Raw genomic sequence first — 26,702 nt, forward strand, 5'->3', positions numbered from 1 at the left:
GGCAACCACTGATCTTTCTACTGTTCCCATGGTTTCACCGTTTCCAGAACGTCATATAATTGGAATTGAACAGTACGTAGACTTTTTGGATTGGCTTCTTCTTTTAGCAATATGCATTTAAGTTTCCTCCATGTATTTTTTTGTGGCATGATAGATCATCTCCTGTTAGCAGTGAATAATATCCCATTGCCATTATACTTTTGTCAAGACTCAGAAAGTACAATGTGAAGAGTAAACGTGAATGTGCACTGTAAGCTTTGAGTGATACTGAAGGGTCAAGGTAGGTTCCTGGTTGTCACAGGTGTGCTCCTGTGAGGCAGGAAGCTGTAGTGGGGAGACTGTGTGTGGGGAAAGAGACATATGGGAAGTTTGTACTCTCTGCTCCGTTTAGCTGTGAACCTGCACTTCTCTAAAAAATAAAATTAGTTAAAATTAAAAGCAAAAAATTAGAAAAATTAAAACATTACAATGTGTCATATAGTTTTCATATCACAAGACAGAAAAAGACATAATAAAAGAAACTATAGAAAACAACAAGGATAGGAATAAAACATCAGTGATAGAAGGCAGAAGACAGAAACGTGGAGCCAAGCACATTAATTTACTTTAATCATTAGTTATACTCATTTATACTAATTTAGATTGATTTAACATATTAATTTTGATTAAATGGCATGAAAGGAGGTTTGAGGAATTTGCATGCCACATTCTGGATGAGAGGACTCAATAATATTAACTCTTTAGTTTGCTGTAAATCATTTAAAAATACACTCAAATTCCAATAAAAATTCCAAGAAAAATATTTTCGAACAAGAACATGTGACTTTAAATCCATATATTGAACACACACACGATGAGAGCCAATATTATAAAATTTACTATAAGATATTTAAGGTTATTATCACTATTCAAAATTAAAGAAATTTGAAATGGCACAAAAATAAACACATTAATGAAAGAGAATTAAAAACACAGAAATTGAGTGTAATTTTATCTAGTAACAGGGTAACATTTTAAATCCACAAAACAGAGGGATTATTCCATTTATGGTACTAAAATACTGGGTAATGATTTGAGAATATAAAATGATAGAATTGAATCATGGTCCCACACATTACATAAAAATTAATTCCAATATTAAATGTAAAAAAAAGAGAGAGAAAAGAAAATTAGATGTGTGTGTGTTTTATGACCTAGAGAATGAATGTCTTCTAGAATTAAAATTTCAAAGAGAAACCATATAAAAAGGAATAAACGTAACGTACCTAAAATGTAAATTCTTAAACATTTCAACACCAGGTAAAAAGCACAAAACACACTTGGGAAATTTTTACAGCAATTATGTTACATTAAAGTTAAAATCCTTATGATATATACAATGTATAAAAGAGTATGATTACTGCTATTATTAATACCATTATGAATACCTGGTTTTCCTGCACACCAGTCCTCTTCTGGTGCCCTGTGGTGAAACAGAGCCCTCCCTCTCTGGTCACAGTGAAGGATACAGCAGGAACCTGTGCCTAAACCCACAGAGGGTGTGAGCCAAGCAGGGACCTCACAGTCCCTCCTGCAATGATGCAGATACCCACTCACGACAGAAATTTGGTCCCTCTCTGGAAAAGTTGTGTAATAATTATTGCAGAAACTTGTTTCTTATGTTCCCAGACACATGGAGGAAGCTGGTCTGGAAGACTGATGTCCACATGCTAACAGAAGCAGTCACTCATAACACACACTGCACACACCACACCATGTGTATACGCACACACACCCCACACACAGACAACACACAAACAGCACACACACCATGTGCACACACATACACACCCCACACACAGACACCACACACTGCACACACAGCATGTGCACACGCACACCCACACACACACACTGCACACACACCCCCACACACACCACACCCACTGCACACACACCATGTACACATGCACACACCCCAGACACCACACACACTGCACACACCACACCATGTGCACACACACACCACAGACACCACACACACTACACACACACCATGTGCACATGCACACACACCTCAGACACAACCACCCCCCACACAGACACCACACACTGCACACACCCCACACACCCCACCCACTGCACACACACCATGTGCACATGCACACACCCCATACAGACACCACACAATGCACACATACCATGTGCACACAGACACCACACATACTGCATACACCACACCATGTGCACATGCACACACACCTCACCCAGACACCACACACTGCACACACACCATGTGCACACACACCAGACACCACACACTACACACCATGTGCACATGCACACACCCGACACCACACACACTGCACACACACTATGTGCACACACACCCCACACACAGACACCACCCACACTGCACATATACCATGTGTACACACACCAGACACCACACGCACTGCACACACACCATGTGCACAAGCACACCTCACACACCACACACTGCACACACACAATGTGCACACACACCCCACACACATACACCATACACTGTACACACACCATGTGCACACACACACACCCCACAGAGACACCACACACACTGCACACACCATGTGCACAGACACCCCATACACCATACACACCACACACCACACCATGTGCACACGCACACCCCACACAGACACCACACTGCACACACGCCATGTGCACATGCACAACACCCCACATGCAGCTGCCATACACTGCACACACACCATGTACACACGCAGAGACACCACACATCATGTGCGTGCACACACACACCCAACACCACACTGCACACACCCCATGTACACACGCAGAGACACCACACATCATGTGCGTGCACACACACACCCAACACCACACTGCACACACCCCACACACACCACACAACGCACACACACCCGACACCACACTGCACACACCCCACACACACCACACACTGCACACACACCACACACACATGCACACACACCCCAGACACCACACACACACTGACACCACACACACTGCACATAGCACACCATGTATATACACACTCACACACCACACTGCACACACACCATGTACACACACACACCAGACACCACACTGCACACAGCACACCATGTATACACACATTGCACACACACCATGTATACACACACTGCACACACACCATGTACACATGCACACACACCCTGCACACAGACACCACACATTGCACACATCACACCATGTGCACATGCACACACACACGAACACCACAGACACCGCACACACTGCATACACCACACACACACCATGTGCACAGGCACACACACACAGACATCACACTACACCCACACCATGTATACATGCACACACACCCCCACACCACACACACACCATGTGCACATGCTCACACACACCACACTGCACACACCATGTGCACACATGCACACCCCCAACACCACACACACCGCACTCACCATGTGCACACACCCCACACACCACACACACTGCACACTATGTGCACACGTGCCACACCCCCACACCACACACACTGCACACACACCAGACACACGAATCTACTACACATACACCACACACATACAGCACCACACACCCCACACATACTCCCCACACATACTCCCCACACACTGCACACGTACATACAGCACCACACACAGAGCAAACACATACATCACATACACACATCACACCACACACATTCTACACACACATCAATCACACATCAAACACTACACACACTGCACACACACAGCATCATAACCACACACACTGCACACATATCACATGCACACATCACACATAGTATACATACACACCACACACATACACCACAAACACAGCACATATACACACCATGCACCACCCACACACTACACACAGTATACACACATAACATCAACAATACACACCACACACACATATACATACCCCATGCACCTACTACACACACAGACCACACACACACACCATACATACACATCACAAGCATACACCTGCGCACACCTCACAGCATACATACAATCCTCACTTTTAGAAATTAATTTGGCTTTTAAGGAGCCTGGATAGTAAAGTTTTTTTTGGCATTTGAGTGAGCCAAGAAAATGTGTATAAATACACATGTGTAACCGTGAGGGCACAAACAGCACTTTCGAAATCACAACATTAGATTAAACCGTGTAATTTTTTATTGTTTTTTAAAAATCAAGTCTTTCTCATTTTACTAGAAACTATTTACCAGAGTAAACTAATGAGATTCTTACTGAGGTCAAAAGACTTTCTGAAAAAACTTTTCCTTGATGAAATTGCATTTAAAACATCACTTCCATCGTGAAGTATTTCTTTAAGATGTTCTTGATCCTTTTCCTGTTATGTGGAATCGTCAATTCAAATTTTAAAAGTGACTTTGAGATGTTTTTCATCTATTATTTAAAAATGTTGAAGGGGTTTTTAATTCTGCCTTCAACAGAGATCGACACACTCTGATTATGATGTAAAACTGAACACGTTACCCTGACAGGCTTTCTCTTCTGCAGTGCCGGTGCCATCATTATTAATAAGGATTGAATTCTTTTACTCCATGCACAATCTGTATTCCCTGATTTATAAAGAATAGAAATCTAATTCTCACTATGAAGGCAGATAAAAGTAATCCCTTCAACCTACACGTGACTGAATCATTTACCAAAGCACTCAGACTTTAAATAGCATTTATCAAATGTGTCTATATTCCTACGTATATAATTCATATAAACAACATGTAGTTTGTTTGCACATAAAATCATTGCACATTTTATGCTTTTAATGATTTGTGATGCTCATCAGTATTTTTATCACATTTCCCCAAAGGTAGGCTAATTATTGTTATTATTTTCGGCTAGAAATATAAAATGTATTTTCTATTTTTGATGACTTTGAAACATAACCCTTGGAATATGATATCTGTGTATAATATTTGTGGAAAGCATGAAAGTAATATTCAAACAGTATGCATTTTTTCCAGAACGAAAATTTCCTCTACAATAGCATTCACCTTTTTTTCCTGATGGGCACATAAAAGTCAACATTTCTAACATTGCTGGACGTTATTTACATTAAACTTGCCTCAGCTTCAGGTGTTGCAGAAACTGGGCAAGAGGCCACAAGGTACACAATATACACAGCCACACAAAGCTTGTATTATTATACGTACCTAAGTGTCTAAAGAGGTGGATAAATATATTAGATTGCTCCAGAACAAGGATTTTTATGGGGCCTATTGGAAAATATGACTGCAGTTTGAGTGAGATGCCTGTAAGAGATTCAATTTGGCAACTGTTTATTGAGTATCGAATTTTAAAAGTACTGACAGAAGGCTCATGAAATAGAAATTTTCACCTAAATCTATTGGAAATGTGCTACTAGATGCTGTAGTAAAGAGTGGTGTGGTAATTGTAAAACACATCTGGTATCTAAACCTTTGTTTGTTTTTTACCTGAAATCCTTACGGGGGTGATTGTGTATATCAATTTGAATCTTCGCGTCAGCAAGATAAATAAATAAAAAGCCAGTCTGCCTCAATAAATTAGTTCACCTTTTCTATATTTTGAGGCAGCGCTTCTCCTCCTTTGACAGCCACAAGATTCACCCAGGGATCTCCCTAAAATGCAAAACCATAGACCACACTTTGACTAGCTTGGATAAGAGGCCAGAGCATTGAAATGAGTGTGTAGGTGACTGTGCTAAGATTCTGCTGCTCATTTGGGCACTGGCTCATCATATAAACAAAGCTTAGGACCTCTAGTCCTTGCTGGAAAACAAATAACACATACATAGGATGTGACTATGGATATGGAATATCTGTTGTGTTCTGGACATTGTGCTAGACAACAGAGATAAGAAGTCAAATAATCCCTTGTCTCTATCTGAAAGGAGCTTCCTACACAGTGGCTTCTGAGGTCTTTGAAACTAGATTCACTTTCAGATTTGATTATTATATTTATGATTTGATATTTTCATTGAACCCCATGATATGATAAAGTTTTCCAGAACCTGCTAGAACAATTGACTTTGCTTTCAGCATTATGAAGCCACTGTGGCACATAAGTAGTTCATTTATGTTTGTATTTAACCAGACAGGAACAACTTGAGCTACTTTTCTAGCCACCTTCGTTTAGAGCTCTTTTTCTTAGTTATTTCTGCTTGTTTGTTTTTGAGACTTGTCTCACTCTGTCACCTAGGGTGGAATGCAGTGGTGTGATCAGAGCTCACTGCAGCCTCTACCTTCTGGACTCAAGCAATCCTCTCACCTCAGCCTCCTGAAAAGCTGCGACCACAGGCTCATATCACCATACCCAGCTAATTAAAAAATATATATATATATTTATATACATATATATATATATTTTGTAGAGACAGGGTTGTTCCATGTTTCCTAGACTTGTCTCCAACTCCTGAACTCAAGCAATCTGCCTGCCTCAGCCTCCTAAAGTGTAGGGCTGTGTTTTTAGTCTTTTTTGAGCTGTTTTACAATCCAGTTTTGAATTGATAAGTTTGGATTCATTCTGATATTTACAGATTTAACACCCTATTTCACAAGATGCTCATAGCCTTGATCCATTACAGCCACTGCCTCATCCATCTCTGCACATAGCCTTGATCCATTACAGTAGCCACCTTGTCCATCTCTGCTCATAGCCTAAACTAATAGAAGCCAGAGGGAAGAAATGGAAGCCAACATGAGTCCAGAACACACATTTTATAAGAGCAAAAGAAATTTAAAAATAGCAAAGTATATCATGAAGTTTTTAATAGATATGCATGGCTAAAATTTATTTTTAATCAATATATTCTATAAATTGGGAGAAAATATTAAACACATGAAAAGTAAGGAACTTGGGCTGGGTGCGGTGGCTCATGCCTGTAATCCCAGGACTTTGGGAGGCTGAGGCTGGCAGATCACAAGGTCAGGAGATCAAGACCATCCTGGCTAACACGGTGAAACCCCGTCTCTACTAAAAATACAAAAAATTCGCCAGGCGTGGTGGCAGGTGCCTGTAGTCCCAGCTACTCGGGAGGCTCAGGCAGGAGAATGGTATCAACCCGGGAGGTGGAGCTTGCAGTGAGCCAAGATCACGCCGCTGCACTCCAGCCTGGGCGACAGAGCAAGACTCCATCTCAAAAAATAAAGAAAGAAAAGTGAGGAACTTTCATCATTAATATACAACTAATATGATGAGAATGCGGTTTATGTTTTTATCTTTGCAAGATTTAGGAACTTTTGGTGCAAGGAGGAAGAATTTGTAATCATGGGGAGCATGTATGATACTGGAGGGAGCCTTCTGACAAGGGAGAAATGGCTTCACGAGATATGCTATGGTAATAGCTATGTGGGAGCACAGCTAACTATGGTCTCCCCCATCAAACCCACTGGGCAGTGTTCAGTTACCAATTGAGATAGAGCTGACCCACCTAGGACAGAAGAGAGAATATACACTGCAGTCAGAAGCCACTGTGTAGGAAGCTCCTTTCAGTAAGAGGCAAGGGATATTTGACTTTTTATCTCTAGTGTCGAGTACAATGTCCAGAACACAACAGATATTCCATATGTACAGTCACATCCTATGTATCTGTATTTCTTTTCCAGCAGGGACTGTAGGTCCTAAGCTTAATTAATATGGTGAGCCAGTGACCACATGAACAGTAGCAACTTAGCACTGTCACCAAGACATCCATTTAAATGCTCTTATCTTACCTAGGCAAAGTGTGGTCTATGAGTTTGCATTTTAATAAGATCCCCGGGTGAATCTTGTCCATGTTACAGAGGAAGCATTGTCCTACATCATATGTGACGGGCTCTCATAGTCACCATCATCACAGGAATCTTGTGCATGTTACAGGGAAGCACTGTCCTACATCAAATATGACAGCCTCTCATAGTCACCATCATCATGGGAATCTTGTGCATGTTACAGGGAAGCATTGTCCTACATCTATTCTGTTCCATTGGTCTATGTGTCTGTTTTTATGCTAGTATCATTCTGCTTTGATGAGTACAGCTTTGCTATGTAGTTTAAAATCAGGAAGTATAATGCCTCCAGCTTTGCCTTTCTTACTCAAAACTGGTTTACTCTTTCATGATTCTAAACTTGAGAATATTTTTTCTATTTTTGTGAAATATGCTATTGAAATTTTGATAGAGACTGATTTGAATCTGTATATCACTCTGGGCAGTATGGATGTTTAAACAAACCTTTTTCAGGAACACAACATATTTTTGTTTTATTTGTGTCTCCTATAATTGCTTTCATTAATATTTTACAGTTATTGATGTACAGATCCTTGAACTTCTTGGTTATATTTATTTGTAAATACTTTGACATTTGTTAAATGGATTTATTTCAGGATTTCTGTCAGATATATTGTTAGGGCACAGAAATGCAAGTGATACTTTTGGTACATTGATACAATACCCTGAAACGTTACTTAATTAGTTTATTCGTTCAAAAAGTTATTTGGTGTAATGAGGAGCACAATGGACTGTGGTTACACATTAAATGATAGCTTCTGTTAGTATATCATGGTGCCCCAAAATGTGATCTGCTGTATTTCTGCTGTTATAAATTCAGTCGCATTTTTTAGTGCTAGTATTTTTTCTTCTGAAATATTTTTGTCTGTCATTTGCTGATAATGTGTATCCTCTGCTTACTGTTCAATTGTGCTACCCATTTATCTTCAAGCCTAGTTAGTCCAACTTTCTAATAAAATTTTTAACAATGGTATGTTCATTTACTGTAAGCCTAAATAGTAAATTTGCATGATAGTTTTACAGTTACCAAATAGGATTTAAAACATGTCAATTTGTTGCTACTAATGAATCTCTGGGTTCCTAATTTTAAATTATTATGTATCATGTCTATTAAATATGTATGTGCAATGCCTTAGAATCATGCCTAACATATCATATGCACTAAGTATCAATCAAACCAATTTTTAAAATTATCTTCATACTATTAAAAATGATTTAGAGAGAACAAAAATATACAGGTCATATACCTGGATCTACATAAAGAAAGGAAGAGCAGTAAAGAAAGAACAAATGAGGGTATCTTAACCAATCTACATATTATGTACAAACATATGTAACTATATACACACTCACGATTATGTGTGCTTATATATAGTTGAAATGAATGATGACAAGGACACAAAGGACAGGAAGATGGAAGAGAAAAATTATGTTAGAAGACAGTCATGCTACTTCTGAAGTGGTATAGTATTATTTGAAACTGGACTTGTAAGTGTATATTGAAACCCTAAGGCAACTACTATAAAATGTTTAAAAATATACAGCTATAAAGAAAATACATGCTAAGAAAGAAGATAGGCCAGCCTCGGCCTCCCGAGGTGCCGGGATTGCAGACGGAGTCTCGTTAACTCAGTGCTCAATGGCGCCCAGGCTGGAGTGCAGTGGCGTGATCTCGGCTCGCTACAACCACCTCCCAGCCGCCTGCCTTGGCCTCCCTAAGTGCCGAGATTGCAGCCTCTGCCTGGCAGCCACCCCGTCTGGGAAGTGAGGAGCGTCTCCGCCTGACCACCCATCGTCTGGGATGTGAGGAGCCCCTCTGCCTGGCTGCCCAGTCTGGAAAGTGAGGAGCGTCTCTGCCCGGCTGCCATCCCATCTAGGAAGTGAGGAGCACCTCTTCCCGGCCGCCATCACATCTGGGAAGTGAGGGAGCGTCTCTGCCCGGCCGCCCATCGTCTGAGATGTGGGGAGCACCTCTGCCCTGCCGCCCCGTCCGGGATGTGAGGAGCGTCTCTGCCCAGCCGCCCTGTCTGAGAAGTGAGGAGACCCTCTGCCTGGCAACCGCCCCGTCTGAGAAGTGAGGAGCCCCTCTGCCCGGCAGCCACCCCGTCTGAGAAGTGAGGAGCGTCCTCCCTCCTCGTCCGGGAGGGAGGTGGGGGGGTCAGCCCCCCGCCCGGCCAGCCGCCCCATCCGGGAGGTGAGGGGCGCCTCTGCCCGGCCGCCACTACCGGGAAGTGAGGAGCCCCTCTGCCCGGCCAGCCGCCTCGTCCTGGAGGGAGGTGGGGGGGTCAGCCCCCCGCCTGGCCAGCTGCCCCGTCCGGGAGGCGAGTGGTGCCTCTGCACGGCCGCCCCTACTAGGAAGTGAGGAGCCCGTCTGCCCGGCCAGCCGCCCCATCCGGGAGGGAGGTGGGGGGGTCAGCCCCCTGCCCGGCCAGCCGCCCCGTCCGGGAGGGAGGTGGGGGGATCAGCCCCCCGCCCGGCCAGCTGCCCTGTCCAGGAGGTGGGGGGCGCCTCTGCCCGGCCGCCCCTACTGGGAAGTGAGGAGCCCCTCTGCCTGGCCAGCTGCTCTGTCTGGGAGGGAGGTGGGGGGGGTCAGCCCCCGGCCCGGCCAGCCGCCCCGTCCGGGAGGGAGGTGGGGGGGTCAGCCCCCCGCCCGGCCAGCCGCCCCGTCTGGGAGGGAGGTGGGGGGGTCAGCCCCCCGCCCGGCCAGCCGCCCCGTCCGGGAGGGAGGTGGGGGTGTCAGCCCCCCGCCCGGCCAGCCGCCTCGTCCGGGAGGGAGGTGGGGGGGTCAGCCCCCCGCCCGGCCAGCCGCCCCGTCCGGGAGGGAGGTGGGGGGGTCAGCCCCCCGCCCGGCCAGCCGCCCCATCCGGGAGGGAGGTGGGGGGGTCAGCCCCCCGCCGGGCCAGCCGACCCGTCGGGGAAGTGAGGGGCGCCTCTGCCCGGCCGCCCCTACTGGGAAGTGAGGAGCCGCTCTGCCCTGCCAGCCACCCTGTCCGGGAGGGAGGTGGGGGGTCAGCCCCCTGCCCGGCCAGCCGCCCCGTCCGGGAGGGAGGTGGGGGGGGTCAGCCCCCCGCCCGGCCAGCCGCCCCGTCCGGGAGGTGAGGGGCGCTTCTGCCCGGCCGCCCCTACTGGGAAGTGAGGAGCTCCTCTGCCCGGCCACCACCCCATCTGGGAGGTGTACTCAACAGCTCATTGAGAACGGGCCATGAGGACAATGGCGGTTTTGTGGAATAGAAAGGGGGGAAAGGTGGGGAAAAGATTGAGAAATCGGATGGTTGCTGTGTCTGTGTAGAAAGAGGTAGACATGGGAGACTTTTCATTTTGTTCTGTACTAAGAAAAATTCTTCTGCCTTGGGATCCTGTTGATCTGTGACCTTACCCCCAACCCTGTGCTCTCTGAAACATGTGCTGTATCCACTCAGGGTTGAATGGATTAAGGGCAGTGCAAGATGTGCTTTGTTAAACAGATGCTTGAAGGCAGCATGTTCATTAAGAGTCATCACCACTCCCTAATCTCAAGTACCCAGGGACACAAACACTGCGGAAGGCCGCAGGGTCCTCTGCCTAGGAAAACCAGAGAACTTTGTTCACTTGTTTATCTGCTGACCTTCCCTCCACTATTGTCCTGTGACCCTGCCAAATCCCCCTCTGCGAGAAACACCCAAGAATGATCAATAAAAAAGAAAAAAAAAAAAAAGAAAGAAGATAAAATGGGATCATATAAAATGCTCAGTTAACATCACAAAAGGCAGAAAGAGTGGAAGACAAAACAATATGGGAATAATAACAATAACAAATATGCCAGATATTAATTCAAATATATCAATAATCACTTTGAATATCAATGGTCTAAATGCATCAATTAAAACAGATTGTCAGAGTGGATCAAAGTACAAGACCCAACTATATGTTGTCTATAAGAAATCCATTTTAAATATAAAACCACACATTAATTAAAAGTAAATAGAGAAAAATATACAATGCTAACAATAATCAAAAGAAAGCAGGAGTGGCCAGGTGTGGTGGCTCACACCTGTAACCCCAGCACTTTGGGAGGCTGAGGTGGGTGGGTCACTTGAGGTCAGAAGTTCAAAACCAGTCTGGCCAACGTGGTGAAACCCCATCTGTATTACAAAAAATACAAAAATTAGCTGGACATCTTGGTGGGCACATGTAATCCCAACTTCTTGGGAGGGTGAGGCAGGAGAATCACTTGAACCCAGGAGGTGGAGGTTGCAGTGAGCTGAGATCATGCCATTGCACTCCCGCCTGGGAAACAAGAGTTAAACTCTGTCTCAAAAAAAAAAAAAGAGTAACTATATTTCACACAAAGTAGACTTCAAAGAAAGAAAGTTATTATAGATAAAGAATGGTACTTCATCATGACATAGCAGTTAATCCTCCAAAAAGATGACAATCCTTAATGTGTATGCACCTGACAGCTGATTGTCAAAAGACATAAGGCAAAAACAGAACTGGAAGGAGAAGTAGATGGGTCCACTGTCACAATTTGAGACATCAGCACCTTCCATCAGAAACAGATCTAGCAGGCAGAAATTAGTAACAGTATAGTTGAATTCAATATCAATATAAATGAACTGGATACTGACAGAGAAAGAGCACCTGTCACCTTGGACAAACACTCCCACTTTAAGTTCCAGCTCCCTTCTTAGCCCCATGCATTTCAAGGATATCACTTCTAACTATAAGCAGCCAGAAAGAGCAGACAGTAAAACACTAATAAGACAGCTTGGGCACAGAGGGAGGTGGGGCGAAAGTCTCTTGGGTAAAGTTTAACTGTCAAACTTCACCCTCATACAACAGACCCAATAAAATAGTGGGCCTTAATAAGCACATTCCTTTCCCTTCAGGTGCACTAAGATAAGAAAGCTAAACACAGACTCAGGGGACATGCCTGCCACTGCAGAAAGATGTATGGGGACAGACACACAACTCTCCCACACAGATAAGTGCAACACAGACACAGAAACAGTCCAAGCCTTGTATTAACTCTCCCACCCTGAATCCTTAAAAACTCTGAGTGTGTAAGAGAGTGTGCCTCTGCCCTAACTCAGCCAGAAGGCATCTCTCAGGTTTGTTTTCTATGAAATAAATCTGTCTTAACTGGCAAGACACCTTTCATGTTTCTCTCCTCTTTCTTCAATTCTTACAAATACAATTCCTATTTATAGACTTCATCCAACAACAGTAAAATATACATTCTTTTCAGGATCAATAGTCACCAAGATATACCACACTGTGGACCATAAAATATACTTTAACCAATTTAAAAAAACAAATCTTGCCATATGCACTCTTAGACCACAATGAAATCAAACTTAAAATTAGCAATAGACAGACAAGTGGAAAATCTCTAAATACAGTGAGATAAAAGAACACCTTCTAAATAATGAATGCATCAAAGAAGAAATCTCAAGATAAATTAATATTTTATTGTATTATTTACATATATTTTTAGAGACAGAGTCTCACTGTCACCCAGGCTGGAGTGCAGTGGCATGATCAAATCCCACTGCAGTCTTGAACACCTGGGCTCAAGCCATCCTCTTACCTCAGCCTCACAAGTGGCTGAAAATACAGGCACATGTCTCCCTGCTAACTTTTAAAAATTTTCTTGTAGAGACAGGGTCTTGCTATAGCTGCTCAAGCTGGTCTCAAACTCCTGGTCTCAAGTAATCCTCCTGCCTTGGCCTTTCAAATCTCAGCCTCCCTGGCCGAGATTACAAGTGTGAGCCACCATGCCTGGCCTAATAAATATTTTCACTAAATAAAAATGAAAATAAAACACAATTTGTCAAAATTTTTAGAATACAGCAAAAGCATGGCTTAGAAGAAAATTTATGGCATCAAATGCATATATTAGAAAACAAGAATGATCTAAAATAAAGGAAAAAATGAGCAGATTAAACCCAAAGTAAGAATAGGAAAATAAATTGTTGCAGAAATCAATGAAATTGAAAACAGAAAAATCAAGAGAATATTATTAACAATAAAGCTGATTCTTTTACAATATGATTAACAACAAAGCTGCTTTTTTAAAAAACTGGTTCTTCAATAAAATTAAAAACCCTAGAGCCAGGCTAAGAAAAAAAAGACAGAAACTAATAATATCAGAAATGAAAGAGGGGATACCACTACACATCCTGTGGACATTAAACGGATAATAAGGAAATACTATGAACAACTCTGTGCACACATCTGATCATCTAGTTCAAATGGACCGCTTCCTTGACAGACACAATTTATTGAAACTCACACAAGAAGAAACACACAATCTGAATAACCTATTATTTTAATAACCTTCAAAACAGAAAGTACCTGACCGGGATGTATTCATTGGGAAATTGACCAAATATTTCAGGAAGAAATTATACCCATTCCCCACAATCTATTTCAGAGGATAGAGGCTGTTGAAATACTTCCTAGTTCATTATGTGAGGCCAGAATTATTCCAACGACATCAAAATAGAAAACCACAGACCATTATCTCTCATGAAAATACATACAAAAATCCTCAAAAACACTAGTACATCAAATCCAACAATATATGGAAAGAATCATACACCATCACCAAGTGGGATTTATTCTGGGGATAGCAGGCTGGTTCAACATTTGAACATCAATTAATGTAATTCATTACATCAAGAGAGTGAAAAGGAAAAATCACATGATCAGGTGCAGAAAAAGCAGTTGAAAAAATCCAGCATTCATTCATGATAAAATCTCTCAATAAGCTAAGAGGGGAATTTCCTGAAATTAATAAAGAATATCTACAGAAAACTACAGCAAACTTCATAATTAATAATGAGAAACTCAAAGCTTTTCCACAATATCAGGAGGAAGAAAAAGATGTATTCTCTCATCACCCCTTTCAATATCATACTGAAAATACTAGCTAATGCAATAAGGCAAGAAAATACAATTAAAGGCATGCAGATTGGGAAGGAATAAATAAAACTTTGTTCACAGATGACAGGATTGTCTATGCAGAAAATCTAAAAAATTAAAAAAAAAAAAGAAAGAAAAAAGAAAAAGGACCAAACCGAAAAAAAAAAAAAACCCTCCTGGAACTGAAAAGCAAGATTACAGAATACAAGGTTAAAAGAGAAAGTCAATCACTTTCCAATGCACCAACAACCAAGCGCAATTTGCTATGAAAACACAGTACTACTTATATTTAGCACCCAACAGATGAAACGCTTAATGTATAAATTTAACAAATGTAACAAGATCTATATGAGGAATACAATAACACCTTAATAAACAAAATAAAAGTAAACCTGATTCTAAAGTTCACATGGAGAAGCAAAAGACCAAGAATAGTCAATTACTGAAGAACAAAGTTGGAAGACAAACACTGCTTAACTTTAAGCCTTATTCATTAATCAAAACACTGTGGTATTACCCAAAAGTAGGCAAATATAACAATGGAACAGGATAAATAGCCCAGAAATACACCCACCTAAATACACTAAACTGATACAATAAAGCAAAGTTGCTGTTTTCAACAAACAGCATGGGAACAACTAGAAATCCACATTAAAAAAAAAAAAAAAACCTGAATCCAGACATAGATCTTATGCCCATCACAAAAATTAACTCAAAATGGGTCACAGACTTCAATGTAAAATGCAAAAGTTATAACTGTAGAAAATAACAAAGGAAAAAACTTAGATGATGCTAGGAAAGGTAATGACTTTTTACATATAACACTAATGTCAAGACCCATTTTAAAATGATTCATAAACAAGACTTCATTAAAATTGAAAACTTCTGTTCTGCAAAAGCCAATGTCACGAAAATGAGAAGAAAAGCCACAGATTGGGAGAAAATATTTGCAAAAGACACACCTGAGAAAGGGACTGTTCTACAAAACATCTGAGAAAGAGACTGTTCTACAAAACTTCTGAGAAAGACTGTTACACAAAACATCTGAAAAAGAGACTGTTACACAAAACATCTGAGAAAGAGACTGTTATAAAAAACATCTGAGAAAGAGACTGTTACACAAAACATCTGAGAAAGAGACTGTTATACAAAACATCTGAGAAAGAGACTGTTACACAAAACATTCCAAAAACTCTTAAAACTCACATCTGATAAAGAGACTGTTACACAAAACATTCCAAAAACTCTTAAAACTCACATCTGATAAAGAGACTGTTACGCAAAACAATCCAAAAACTCTTAAAACTCACATCTGATAAAGAGGGTGTTACATAAAATACTCCAAAAACTCTTAAAACTCTACAGTAAGAAAAGCACCTAATAAAATAGACCAAAGACCTTAACAGATACCTCACCAATGATGAGAAACATATAGGAAATAAACACATAAAAGAATGCACTATATTGTGTAACATTAGGGTAACATATTAAAACAATGAGATACCGCTACATACCTAGTAGAATGGCCAAAATAAGGAGCACTGACAACAACTGACAGTGAGAATGTGGAGCAACAGGAACTCTCATTCAGATTGTGGAAATGCAAATTGGTTGTTCTTGCAAAAGTAAACATATTCTTACCATATGATCCAGCATCTGCACCTCTTGGTATTTACCCAAAGAGGTGACAATAAATGCTAGCATAAAAACCTATAAACAGAAATTTATAGCAGCTTTATTCAAAATAACTAAAATTTGGAAGCAACCAAGATGCCCTTCAGTAAGTGAATGAAGAAACTATGGTACACACAATGGAACATAATTCAGCACTAAAAAGAAATGGGCTATCTTGTCCTCAAAAGATAAGGAGGAACCTTAAATGCATATTACTAAGTAAAAGAAGGCAGTCGGAAAATGCTACTTACTATATAACTGCAACTATGTAATATTCTGCAAAATGATGGAGATGGTTTGCAGGGTTAGGAGGATGATGAGTAATAAACAGGAAGAGCAGGGATGACTTTTAGAACAAAGTGTTCTGTGAGGTACTATAAGGCTGGATACATGTCATTATACATTTACTCAAACCCATAGCATGTAAAACCACAAGAGTAAACCCTAATGTAAACTATGGCCTTTGGACAACTATGATGTCTCAAAGTAGGTTCCTCATTTTAACAAAGGTACTACTATGGTGGGGGGAGGTGTTGAAAAGGGCGAAGGCTACATATATATGTGGATCACAGTATATGGTAAATCTATGTACTTCTTAATTCTGCTGTGAAATTAAAACTGCCTTAACTAATAAAGTATATTTATTTTTAAAAAGAATTTAAGCATCTAAAAATGTTTTTAATAATAAAAATTAAATCAATATTAAAAACCACTTCCCCATTTGTAATAAGAACTCTCAATAATAATGAATGTATAAAGAAAATGTGGTCTATACATGCAATGAAATATTACTCAGCCTTAGAAAGGAAGAAAATCTTGCCATTTGCAAAAACACGCACATACCAGAAAGATATTGTGCTAAGAAATAAGCAAAACAGGAACAAAGTATTACATAATCCCATCTGCAATAGTCTGGATGTATGTATTCCCCTCAAATTCCTATGTTGAAATCTAATCACCAAGGTGATAGTATTAGAAGGTGAGGCCTCAGGGGAGTGATGAGGTGAGGGCTCTTCCCTCTCGAATGGACTGGGAGTGCATTCATTCACTGCCACTCTTTTGCCTTCCACCATGTAAGGATGCAGGATGAAGTCTCTCATCAGGCACCAGATGACAGTGCCTTGATCTTGGACTTCCCAGCCTCCAGAACTGTTAAGAATAAATTTCTGTTCTTTATTAATTACCAAGCCTGAAGTATTTTGTTGTTCCAGCACAAATGAAGCCATGCTTCCTGTACAGCCTGTGGAACTCCACGTATATAAAAAAGGAAAACAGTTAAACTTACAAAGACATAGAGCTGAATCATGGTTACCAAGGGCTGAGAGGGAAGGGTAACTGGGGAGGTATTTGTCACAGAGTATAAGTTTTAGTTATGCAATGAGTAAATGGAATCTACAGATCAAAGAATGTAGTTAATACGGAATTGCATATTTAAAAATTTGTTAAGAGGATGCTATGGTTTCAATCTGTTTACTTGCCCAAATCTCATGTCAAATTGTAAGCCTCAAGGCTGGAGGAGGGGCCTGGTGGGAGGTGACTGGATAAGGGGGCAGACTTGCCCCTTGCTGTTCTCGTGTTAGTAAATTCTCATGAGATCTGGTTGTTAAAGGTGTACTGCACCTCCCCCTTCACCACTCACTTCCTTCTGCTCCAGACACATAGAACGTGCCTGCTTCCCCTTCATCTTACACCATAACTGTAAGTTTCCTGAGGCCTCCCCAGCCATGCTTCCTGTACAGCCTGTGGAACTGTGAGCCAATTAAACTGCTTTTCTTTATAAATTACCCAGTCCGAGGTAGTTTTTTACAGCAATGGGAGAACGGACTTATACAGAAAATATATGTTATGTCAAATGGCTGTATCCCAAAAGGGGCGTGGGGGGGAGGGAGAAATTCGTGGAGGCAAAAGTTGTTTATTGCACTGTTTGTGGTGACAGTTCCATGGGTGAATACTTACCTCTACAGGTAAGTATATTTTGCATGTGGGAGGAATGTAAATAATTTTTAGCCAGAGGGAAAACTGTGGTTTATTAAAGACTGCTACAGATTCTCACTATTCCTCATATTGAGAGGTAGAAGCTAATTACTCTCTACTCTAAAACCGTGTGTAAAGGAAGAGAGAAGGATGTAATTTTATTTTGGATTTGTTAAGCTTGAGGTGCCTTTCGGATAGCTACAAAGAATCATTTAATGGAGAGTTGAACCTGTTGTCTAGAGCAGTGATCCCCAAATTTTTGGCACCAGGTTTTGTGAAACACAATTTTTCCATATACCAGGGTGTGAGGGGGGATGGTTTTGGGATGAAGCTGTTCATCAGGCATTAGATTATCATAAGGAGCAGGCAACCTAGATCCCTCACATGCATAGTTCACAATACGGTTCATGCTCCTATGAGAATTTAATGCTGCCATTCATCTGACAAGAGGCAGAGTGCAGGCAGTAATGCTTGCTTGCCTGCCACTCACTTCCTGCTGTGCAGCCCAGTTCCTCACAGGCCACAGACTGGACTGGTCCATGGCCTGGGGGTTGGGGATCCCTGGTCTAAAGGTCGGAGAAGTCCATGCTGGAGATAAACACAACTGCTACACCACAGAGAGCAGAACTGGTAAAAAAAACAAACAACCAACAACAAAAAAAGAACTGCACAGTGGGATGGGTGGGGAATTGGATGAAACAATTGGATAAGCTATGTAAAGAAGAAGTAGAAGAATTCAGGAAAAAAAGACAAGCAGCATCAGTGAGGTCATGATAGAAACTAACACAGAAGATTTCCAGGAGAAGATCATGAACAATAATTTGAAATGCAGGAGTCCCCCTTTATCCATGGGGGATACATTCCAGGTCCCCTAGCAGATCCCTGAAACTGCGTATAGTACCAAACCTTATATATACCATGTTTTTTGCTATATATACATACCCTTGACAGTTTCATTTATAAATTAGGCACACTATGATATTAACAACAATAAAATGGAACAACGTACTATACTAAAAGTTATAGGAATGTGATCTCTCAAAATATCTTATTCTACTGTATTCAACATATTCAAAATAACAAAATATTCAAGATATTCAAAATATCTTATTGTCTTTTCTGTCTGCAGTTGACTACGGGGAACTGAAACCACAGAAAGCAAAACTGTGGATAAGGGGGATTACTGTACGGCATAAGATTCAAGTAAGGCAGACTGGAGAATAGCCATTGGAGTTGCATATAATTTAGGTTAATGGTGAGCATTAGAATAAACCAATTAAGACTACACTGAATGAAAGTGCAAGTGAACAGTGGAAATATTTGTCAGAAAATACAATTGTGAACAATCTGCTATAAATTCTCCATGTATAGATGAATTGACAGAAACGTATGGGGGTTAGTTAAGGACCTGTGGTCAACTCAATCCTCCAGATATTCTAGGTTTTAGCCATGAATCAAGTAGGGCCTTCCAAAAGCCGTCTGGGACTGCAATGTTTTAGCAACTCCAGAAAAACCTCATTACGGGAGTTATGCTTTAGCACTAAGTGACTATTTCTACTGCAAAATGCTAAAAGTGTTTATTTCCAGGTCGGCAGTAAAAAAAACTTTTCACTACATCATCTCTGTGACCAATGTAGTCAGTGTTCCAGACTTTGGTGACAGCAAGTCTTCCTGTCCCATGAGAATGCAGCATGCACTCCTTCCAGGTTCCATTCCAATCATGTAACAAATGTGACTGCCTTTTTGTTGCAGCATCAGAAAGACCAGAGACACATTTGTACTCCAGTTCCATGGCTTATAACCTGCATATGTCTACATGCCAGCATTATTTTATTTATGTGCATTTCCTTTAACCTGAATTTTACTTATTTCTATTTTTTCATTTTAATCCGTGGACTCCATAAAGGCAAAAAATACAATGTAAAACAAAGAGAGGATTATATAAACAAATGACTCACAAGAGATTTATTCATCGTTTGTTGATCGTGGAAATGCACAGAGCACTCTGGAAGCATAGCTGGGAGAACAGTCGAATGGAGTGGGTTAAGCAGAGAACCGGTGTGGCTTGGTCCTAGATTCTCTTGCCAAAAACGCTCTACACAATAGCTGGAAAAGACTAAAACAACAACAAAACCTCCCTGTGACAGAATAGTCATTCATGCCTCAATAAGGGACAACAAATATCCCACTGAAGATGTACCCACAAGTACATTAATTAGTAGAGATACATACAATTTATTTTGGGATTAATGAAAACATGTATTACCTACTGATTTAGGGACAATTAATTTATCCAAAGAAACAATGTAATAACTTAAACCAAAGAAATATACATTTAGTCTTCAATGAAATTAATATTGTAGAAATATAATTCAGCTGCATTAACAATTTCACTACTAATATGGAGATTCTACACGATTCCATATAGGTGTTTCCACTAGAATACATCTTGCTTTTATACCTTCGCATCATTGAAAGGATTCATGTTTTATATATCTACGCATCACTGAAAGGATGCATCTTTTATATACCTAAGCATCATTGAAAGGATGCATCTTTTATATACCAACGCATCATTGAAAGGATGCATCTTTTATATACCTGCGCATCATTGAAAGTATGCATCTTTTATATACCTAAGCATCATTGAAAGTATGCATCTTTTATATACTTAAGCATCATTGAAAGTATGCATCGTTCATACACCTACGCATCATTGAAAGGATGAATCTTTTATATACCTAAGCATCATTGAAAGGATGCATCTTTTATATAACTACTTATCATTGAAAGGATGTATGTTTTATATACCTAAGCATCACTGAAAGGATGCATCTTTTATATACCTACTCATCATCGAAAGGATGCATCTCTTATATACCTATGCATCATCGAAAGTATGCATCTTTTATATACCTAAGAATCATTGAAAGAATGCATCTTGCAACCCAACATTTTCTGCCCACGATTATATAGGGGGAAAAATGTACATATTGTATATTTCTTGGGATATACTGTTTTAGTAATGTTTCCTAGTGACAAGTCTCCCAGTATCTAAGACCTCATAGAGTGTGCTCTGATAATGAATGGGGTTCTGCCGTTTGAGTTGCTTCGGCCAATGGGACATAGAAAATATGATGAAAATATAGGTTGGAAAAGTACTTGCCCACTTGTGCTTGCCTTCTTGGACAAGTGTCAGCATGAACCACCAGACATGTGAGTGAAGGCACCAGATGACTAAAGCCTCATTTGTGATCCAGACAACATTAGCAAAGGAAATGCCCAGGTGAACACAAGCCAAAATGTGAATCAACAGAACTTCTATCAAATAAAATGGTCACTTCTTTTTAAGCCATTGAGTTTCGTTGGTTCTTTAGACAGAAAACAGTAACTGATACACCTAAGCCACCAGAACTCAATGTTTGTAAGAAAATCATATGAAGGAGATAATGTGAAATTACTTGTCAAATACAATCACTAGAACGTCACAACCTCATGTAGAAGTTTGGCAAATCACAATAAATGCCAACTTGATGGAAATCAGTGAGACTGCTGTTACTAAGAGACCATGTTAATCATAAAAAGCAACTCTTTGCATATTAGTAAATTGTGTTTTAAAGTTCTTTACATCATAAAAATGTCTGTTGACTTTAAAAAAACATAATACACAAAAAGGATCTCTTACGAGTGAGCATTGTACTGTATTTTACTTACATTTTAAGACACTGGTTGGAATAGAAGTGAGACACTGTCTAATCTTCCCTTTTTAAGTATGTAAAATATGCTATTGTTTTCCTACAGAATTTATAATTTCCAAGAACAGATTACTGACACTGAGCAGGAAACACTTGTTATTTGTCCTTGAGGTCACAAAATTCACAGAAAGAGTTGGGGATAAAAAGGAACAGAGATGGTTAAGGAAATGTTTCTGCTTGGTTGGTTGGTTCGTTGGTTGGTTGGTTGGTTTTGAGACAGAGTCTCATTCTGTCACCCAGGCTGGAGTGCAGTGGCACAACCACAGCTCACTGTAACTTCGCCCTCCTGGGCTCAAGTGATCTTCCCACCTCAGCCCCCCAAGTAGTTGGGGCCACAAGTGGATGCCACCACAACCAGCTATTTTTTTTTTTTTTTTGTAAACACATAGGGTCTCCCTATGTGGCCAAGGCCAGTCTCAAACTCCTGGGCACAAGCGATCCTCCTGTCTTGACCTCCCAAAGTGCTATGATTATAGCTGTGAGATACTACGCCCGGCAAGGGAAAGTACTTTATTATTATTTTTTCCAGCGGGAGGGGTGGGCAGGCAGGGAGGGGCTGAGAAAGTACTTTAAAGCAATATTTGTTCTTAGTTGACTTCAGTGTCAACAAAAATCTAAAAAAAAAAAAAAAAGTTTTGACTTAATTGGAGCAAAATGAGTAACACTAGCCAAAAAGTCAGGATGCATAACATCTGTATATCATGTGACCCTGGCAAGTCACAGCTCCTCAAAGCCAAATTTTTTCCATCATTCTCATAAGGTAGAAATAGTTTGGCTAACCCTTACTGAACTACCAGGAAAAGCTACCAGGATAGAGGGAGCTTCAGCATATCACTGGATGCTAAATTTAGTGACTGGACGCTAAATTTCGTGACAGGAATTTTTTTTTTTTTTTTGAGAGACAGAGTCTCGCTCTGTTGCCCAGGCTAGAGTAGGGTGGCACAATCTCGGCTCACTGCAACCTCCACCTCCCCAGTACAAGTGATTTTCTTGCTTGAGTTTCCCAAGTAGCTGGGACTATACAGGTGTGCACCACCACACTCAGCTAATTTTTGTATTTTTTAGTAGAGACAAGGTTTCAGTATATGTTGGCCAGGCTGGTGTTGAACTCCTGACCTCAGGTGATCCTCCTGCCTTGGCCTAGACTACTTTTAAGAAAGTTCAGCCACTGGAAACAGTGAGAAACGATTGAAGGAATGAAAGTGTCTTTACAGAGTACTCCAGACAGATCCTCTCAAGTATAACAGGATATTTTTCCACCGAAGACCACACTATTAAGTCCCCTCCAACAAGTAACATCTCTTTGGCCCTTGCCTGTCATTCGCAGCCAAACTCCCCTCTTCCTTCTGAATGTTGGTCCAAACCTTCCGCTACCACCCAGTGTTTGAGAGCTATTGGATAAGGTCTTATCAACCAAATCTGGGCCATTCTGGGGAGTGGGAAAATAACTGCTTGGGTCATACAAACTGGAATCTTCACCTGTGACACCTCCTCTGCTTTGAAGTACCAGTGAGAGGGTTAGTCCAAAGAGGTGTTCTTTTAGGTGGGATTCCTAAAAGGCGCCCTCCTCGAAACTTTGTAACACCTACTTTATTACAAAGAAAACAGGATCATCATCTGGGACCCCCAACTTCCCTAGAAACCAGATCTTGTATAAACTCCTATAAACTAAAGCGGGGATGGGATGCGTAGGAAGGGGACACAAGCAGAATCTTCACTTGCTGAAAACACACCGGGAAACCCTACTAATACACTCGCCAGGTAGTAGGACGGTGTGCATGCGCTTCGTACTCCTCGTCTGGGAATGAGGGGCATCTCCCTACAACTGTCCGTATGCTGACCTTACAAGGGCGTGCACGGAACGCCGCACAAGGTCCATGCAGTGCCGGAGCGCAGCCTCCCCGCAGACCTCCCAGGCTCGGCCGGCCTGCAGACCCCGTCCCTGCGCCACCGGCTTCGCCCACCCGCTCCGGCGTCTCTGGAACTAGCTTCAGTACCGGGATCCCACGCCCGCCCTCCCAGCAGCGCCGCCCTTTCAGCCCCAGCCTGGGTCCGCGGCCCGCACCTGTGCGTCAGGCCCCGCCCCCGAGATGTGCCCACGCCTCTGCTCCCACCAACAGTGGCACGTCAGCCCCGCCCCCCTATGGTGCCTCCAAGCCCGCTGTCTCCTCTTTCATCCTACCACCAACCTGCAGGGATGAAGACCCCAATGCCAGAGCTTCCAGAGCAGCCTCTCCATTGCAGCAGGAGCCGGGATTCTCTGGCGGAAGATGGCGTGCGTAGGCGGGGCGGCGCAAGCGCAAAGAGCCCTTCCTGCCGCCCTGTGCTGGTGACGTCATTGGAAGCCGAGACTGCATTTCCCACCAGACATTGCGGTATTGAGGCGGGAAATTCTGTTCCAAGCGGGAGCGGAGGATGGATCGGGATTGGTGTCTATCCGCCTGACTGAGGTGGAATCTGGTTATTAAATCCTGGTTTGACAACCAGGCACATTGCGGGAATGTTGGGAAAAGTCGAATGTGGGCCAACTAGTCAATTATATTAGCAAGTAATCTTACTTTTTTTTTTAAGTTCTAAGTGTTGCTGTCACAGAAAAAACTTTTTTTTTCTTTTTAAACCGATTCTCCCTCTGTCTCCCAGGCTGCAGTGCAGTGGTGGGATCTCAGCTCACTGCAGCCTCCGCCTCCCAGGTTCAAGTGATTGTCCTGCCTCAGCCTCCAGAGGAGCTGGGACTACAGGCATGTGCCACAAAGCCTGGCTAATTTTTGTATTTTTAATAGAGATGGGGTATCCCCATGTTGGCTAGGCTGGTCTTGAATTCGTGGCCTCAAGAGATCTGCCCACCTTGGCCTTCAAAAGTGCTGGAATAGAGGACTCGAGAGACTAGAGAGACCGATATGGAGAACAGGACGATTGTTTATTTTAGGGTATGTAGGGTCCAGCCCCACAGGGTTGGTGGGTTTTCTCCTCGTGTGCAGAGACAAGAGAGCATAGAAATAAAGACACAAGACAAAGAGATAAAAGAAAAGACAGCTGGGCCTGGGGGACCACTACCACCAAGACGCGGAGACTGATAGTGGCCCCGAATGCCAGGCTATGCTGATATTTATTGGATACAAGACAAAGGGGCAGGATAAGGAGTGCGAGCCATCTCCAATGATAGGTAAGGCCACATGGAACATGTGTCCACTGGACAGGGGGCCCTTTCCTGCCTGGCAGCCAAGGCAGAGAGAGAGAGAGGAGAAAGAAACAGCTTACATTATTATTTCTGCTTATCAGAGACTTTTAGTACTTTCACTAATTTGCTACTGCTAACTAAACGGCAGAGCCAGGTGTACAGGATGGAACATGAAGGTGGACTAGGAGCATGACCACTGAAACACAGCATCACAGGGAGATGGTTAGGCCTCTGGATAACGCGGGTGGGCCTGGCCCTCCACAAGAGGTGGAGGAGTAGAGTCTTCTCTAAACTACCCGGGAAAAGGGAGACTCCCTTTCCCTGTCTGCTAAGTAGCAAGTGTTTTTCCTTGACACTAACGCTACCGCTAGACCATGGTCCGCTTGGCAATGGGCGTCTTCCCAGACGCTGGCATTACCACTAGACAAAGGAGCCCTCTGGTGGCCCTGTCCAGGTGTAACAGAAGGCTTGCACTCTTGTCTTCTGGTCACTTCTCACTATGTCTCCTCAGCTCCTATCTCTGTATGGCCTGGTTTTTCCTAGTTTATGATTATAGAGCGAGGATTATTGTAGTATTGGAATAAAGAGTAATTTCTACAAACTAATGATCAATAATATTCATATATAATCATATCTAAGATCTATATCTGGTATAACTATTCTTATTTTATATTTTATTATGTTGGAACAGCTCGTGTCCTCAGTCTCTTGCCTCAGAACCTGGGTGGCTTGCCGCCACACGGTATGCACTGGATTCGTGGATTCATATCTAAAAAGCTGAGCATTGAACAAAGACTGAGCAGGGCTTTTCTAAGCAAACTTACATAAGCAAAACAAAAACAGTTAATCATACAGTGACAGGTCACGTAATCTATAGCATAACTGTTGACTTGTCATAACTTGTGGCCTTGCATAGCTAGTGGCCTTGTAGCTGCATCAAAAGAAAAATAAGAACTGGCTAAATACAGAAATTTGTAAAACATCATCATGCTTAAGAAGCCAGGGAAAGGAGTAACAGTAAAGGAATTTGTCTTTCTCTCTTGCTTTTTTTTCTTTTAACTTTGCTCTGGAAGTGGGGGTGGTCTGGAGCCTATTCCTTTGGCCTTTGCTTCTCTAACAGTGTTATAACTGTCTTTGAAGTGAGCTTACTAGGCAGAGGAAAACTTGTTCTTTTCTTTTTAACCTTTGCTTTGCCTGTTGCTTTTCTTGGAGTGAATGAATGCATATTTATTTTTAAATTTCTGCCTCAGTTTCCTCCTTTTGATGCCTTTTATAAAAGAAGTTTAATAGAAGGCATCACTATTACTGAATTCTGCCTGAAGAGACAAGTTTTCTTCCTTAGGCACAGGCTGATATTTATATAGATCCATTAGCTGAGTGGTAGTTTGCCTAGCTACTGTTGCCTCTATAGCTGATTGAGTGCTTCTAACAAGGAGGG

At 41.8% G+C, this 26,702-nt stretch overlaps 1 long non-coding RNA gene across 4 annotated transcripts in view; it reads right to left on the reverse strand.

Annotated features, from left to right (window-relative positions):
* Window positions 1-24,377, reverse strand: part of LOC134807015 (uncharacterized) — a 160,817-nt gene extending 136,440 nt beyond the window's left edge. For all 4 annotated transcript variants that reach the window (XR_010150333.1, XR_010150332.1, XR_010150335.1 and 1 more), the window contains exons 1-2: window positions 24,276-24,377; window positions 20,290-20,447 (exon numbers count right to left, since the gene is read on the reverse strand). This is a non-coding gene — a long non-coding RNA (uncharacterized LOC134807015). The remainder of the gene's footprint in view (window positions 1-20,289; window positions 20,448-24,275) is intronic.
* Between the last annotated feature and the right edge of the window lie 2,325 nt (window positions 24,378-26,702).

This window comes from Pan troglodytes, chromosome 14 (assembly GCF_028858775.2).
Source record: "Pan troglodytes isolate AG18354 chromosome 14, NHGRI_mPanTro3-v2.0_pri, whole genome shotgun sequence".
NCBI classification, from domain to species: domain Eukaryota; kingdom Metazoa; phylum Chordata; class Mammalia; order Primates; family Hominidae; genus Pan; species Pan troglodytes.